This window comes from Aegilops tauschii, chromosome 4, assembly GCF_002575655.3.
Source record: "Aegilops tauschii subsp. strangulata cultivar AL8/78 chromosome 4, Aet v6.0, whole genome shotgun sequence".
Classification (NCBI taxonomy): domain Eukaryota; kingdom Viridiplantae; phylum Streptophyta; class Magnoliopsida; order Poales; family Poaceae; genus Aegilops; species Aegilops tauschii.
The window spans coordinates 455083213-455087551 of NC_053038.3; the positions used below are offsets into that span (position 1 = coordinate 455083213).

Below are 4339 nucleotides of genomic sequence, written 5' to 3' on the forward strand. Positions count from 1 at the left end.
ATTTTGGGGACACTAACCGAGAAAACTAATTGAAGCATATGTTTTCCCGCCCGCCCAAGCGACTATAGTCTCATCCCGCACCATAGTTACTCGCAAGCCATTTCGATTGCCATTGAGAAACTCAAGACTGCCTTTTTAGATGCACAACAACTTCTACTTTGGAGTTCTTTTTTATTTTCCTTCTTTTACCTCAAATGGTTCTTTTTGGAGACATCAGAGAGACGCTAATGATGCATTGAATACATGCAATTTATTTATTTTGCATGAAGAACTCACCGGTACAAACTAGCAGTACGAGACGGATCACGTACAACATACACATAAACCTCCACTAGCCTTAATCTCACAGTACCCACCCCGAGGATATTCAACGGAAAAACACCACTTTTCACATATCTTAGAGTCACTACATGGTAGTTTACCATGGTGTTGTGTGCACCTCCCTTCAATCATATCTGCATTAATTGGTGAGTAAAATATGTATGTTAATATGTTATCCCATATTGTAAGTTCAATAAGCAATATATGGAAGGATCAATGTCATGTAAATTCAAGTTTGCAACACACTCTTCTCCTTACCACAAGACATGATGAGTGCTAGCATAAAGATAGATGCAATGGCGACAACGACGGTGGTCTTGCAAGCCATAGCGAGCAATTTGAATGGGTGTCCATTCATATGTACATGTATTTATATGGCTAAAAAAGATTGTGTGATGCATAAATTTCTTAATGACATGTAGGATGGATATTGGGCATTTTATTTTGATCAATATACCTATTTCATATGTTTCAAAAAAAATATTTAGGTTCCATATCTAACTCCAACATTAATTGTTAAGGTTTAGAACAAATTTTGATGATATGTACCAAGCAAACAAATGCTTTTGATTAATTCATCTAGATTTAGGTCATATCACTCATTAGATCCAAGGTCGGCATTAGTTGTTGAAGATTGCAAGTATATTTCTATGGTGCGAACATGAGGAACCTGATTAACGTTGCACATTAATCTTGGCATGTGTGATAGAGTTTTTAGGGATAGGCGGTGGAAAAAGATTATGCATTTTATTGGTACTAGGATAATGCCCGTGCGTTGCAACGGGATATATATAGTCTAGTATGTTAGCCTGTGATTACCTGTCCATATTGATGTGACCGTATAAATAAATGTTTATCAAATTCTACACATGATTTACCATATAGTTTGATGAAAAATGTGGTATGTAGTTAAAGTGGAGTTGATTCAGAAGGGAAGTGAATTAAGGTGATTGATTATCATATACAACGAAGGTTAGATGAAGCGGTGGTGGAAAGAAAAGTGAAAGATGTAACCTTACATTGTTATTAGTAAGTAGAGACTAGTTAATTTCCCGTGCGTAGCAATTGGGACCTAGATTTCCTAGTGATTTTAACATCAATCATTTCTAACATAGCCATTTTGGTTCATTATGTGCTTCATGTGGTTGCTGTCATTTGTTCTTCTCCTCCCCATCAGCCGTCTTCTCTACCCATGTCATTGTTGTCCCTCTCATCCTCACCGAGTATCTCGATCAGCAATGCAATCTTCTTCTTGAACGGGCACTAATGCTCCAGCAGCTGCCTCACTAGCAGGTTGTCACTGTCTGGTTCTTGAGCAACAACACAATCTTCTTCTTGAGTAGTTACCTACATGAATTAATTCAGTGTAGAATTACACACTACAATGATTCAAAGCGTTTCAATATCTAAAAGTAAGAAGATGCATTATTGCAACTGTAACATCCCAAATTTTCAATTTGGAATGTTATACATAGGTCATTCATGCATATCATATTATATCGCATTTCGTTTCGCGAATCCTCGAAATTCTAAGCAACTCAAGGACCCACGGAGAGAGTTGGGAATTTCCTTATTTTCATATTTGAGTTTTTCTCAAATTTTGAAAAGAGGATCATTTGGTTTTAATTATTTTTCTCTTCGAAAATATTTCATATTAAAATATATGAGAGGAGATAATATGACTTCTCCAAAATAAAAGAAATATGGGAGGAAAAATATTAAAACCAAATAAATAATGTTATTGGGATTTTATTTCTATTTTATTTGAATTAGGAAAAATATGCATTTTTCAAAAGGAACAATTGTATTTTTGCCCCTAGTGGGGTCACGCTCGACTGATTTGCCCCTATTTTTTCAATAATTGCGGTTTTGCCCAGCTCACTTCACTCGCCTTGTGTTTCTGCCCTTCCGGCACGGTTCTGACCAGTGAGCAGTCGCCACGTGGCGGAAGGGCAAAAACACAAGGCGAGTGAAGTGAGCTGGGCAAAACCGCAATTATTGAAAAAATAGGGGCAAATCAGTCGAGCGTGACCCAACTAGGGGCACGAATGCAAATATCCCTTTTCAAAATTGCATTAGAGGCCCAAATAAATGTTCACATTGTCCGAAATATTATTAGAGGACCGCGGAAATTTATTTTAGGATTTTTGGACTCCGTTTAGTATTTCTTTTATTAGTTTTTTTCCGCGTCAGGATTTTTTTTTAAGTCAACCGACCTAACGGGCTGTGTCCGTCCAGGACACTGCGCCCGGGGCCTTTAAAACCAGCCCGAGCCGGCCGCCCCAGCCCACCCAAGCGCCGCGCCCCGCCACCAAACCCTAGCCGCCGCCACGCCTCGATCCGCGAGCCGCACCGCCGCCGCCAGCCCTCGGTCGCGCCGCCGCTGCCGCGCCGCCGCCCCGCGCCACCGCCGTCGTCGCCGGAGCCGCCACCGCCGTTGACCCTGCCGTTGACCGGTCGGTCTTCTTTTTTCAGAAAAAACCCTAGATCGGTTTTTTTATTTAGATTGGTTTTGTTTGGTCTTTCTTCGGTTTAGTTAAATAACGGAAGTTCGTCCGTACATTCGTTTTAACGAACACTGTTTGTCAGTTAGCTACAGACAGCGAATGATCTACGCAAAGACCACCCACACCTATTTTCTAGCCAACCCGAATCTCGAGGAGGAGATTCATCTTAAGGGGGGTAGGTTTGTAACATCCCAAATTTTCAATTTGGAATGTTATACATAGGTCATTCATGCATATCATATTTTATCGCATTTTGTTTCACGAATCCTCGAAATTCTAAGCAACTAAAGGACCCACGGAGAGAGTTGGGAATTTTGTTATTTTCATATTTGAGTTTTTCTCAAATTTTAAAAAGAGGATCATTTGGTTTTAATTATTTTTCTCTTCGAAAATATTTCATATTAAAATATATGAGAGGAGATAATATGACTTCTCCAAAATAAAAGAAATATGGGAGGAAAAATGTTAAAATCAAATAAATAATGTTATTGGGATTTTATTGCTATTTTATTTGAATTAGGAAAAATATGCCTTTTTCAAAATTGCATTAGAGGCCCAAATTAATATTCACTTTGTCCGCAATATTATTAGAGGACCGTGAAAATTTATTTCAGGATTTTTGGACTCCGTTTAGTATTTCTTTTATTAGTTTTTTCCATGTCAGGATTTTTTTTAAAAGTCAACCGACCTAACGGGCCGTGTCCGTCCAGGACACTGCCCCCGGGGCCTTTAAAACCAGCCCAAGCCGGCCGCCCCAGCCCACCCCAGCGCCGCGCCCCGCCACCAAACCCTAGCCGCCGCCCCGCCTCGATCCGCGAGCCACACCGCCGTCGCCAGCCCTCGCTCGCGCCGCCGCTGCTGCGCCGCCGTCGCCGGAGCCGCCGCCGCCATTGACCCCGCCGTGACCGGTCGGTTTTCTTCAGTTAACCCCGGTTTTCTTTTTTTTCAGAAAACACTAGATCGGTATTTTTTATTTAGATCGGTTTTGTTCGGTTTTTCTTCGGTTTAATTAAATAACGGACGTTCGTCCATACGTTCGTTTTAACGAACGCTGTTCGTCAGTTAGCCACAGACAGCGAACGTTCGTTCATTAGCCTGTTCGTCTCGTTTTATTTTCCAGGGTTTTCCCGCGATTATTTTCCAACGCGATTTTTGCCCTGATCTTTGTTTTAGTTTATCTTTTCGCTTGTTTATCCAAATCAGGTGAAACAAGCGCCTAGATCTTCGTCTTGAAGCCCTCTTTTTGTTTAACCAACTTGAACAAGATTTTGGTACTGTAAAATTTTACTTTAGTCCAGATTAGTAAACGGATCTTGTTTCTTTCGTGGTTTGAGTTTCGTTTCTCCGTTTGATTTGATTCTTTTTGCAAACCGGAGTTCTTCAGTTGAACCTTCTGGTTATATCTTCTTATTTGAGTTTTACCCATGCACCTTTGCTTGGGTGCTTATGTATGCTATTGTTTGTTTGCGATAAAATTCCCGGAGTGCGAAGCGTGCTACTACGAGTCACTA

The 4339-nt window shown here is 40.6% G+C and overlaps 1 long non-coding RNA gene across 1 annotated transcript; it reads right to left on the bottom strand.

The window, feature by feature from the left end:
- Positions 1-220: 220 nt before the first annotated feature.
- Positions 221-655, bottom strand: LOC120962579 (uncharacterized). Its single transcript, XR_005753313.3, has 2 exons — positions 580-655; positions 221-455 (listed from the first exon to the last, which is right to left on the bottom strand). It is a non-coding gene; the product is annotated as an uncharacterized lncRNA (long non-coding RNA).
- Positions 656-4339: the final 3684 nt, after the last annotated feature.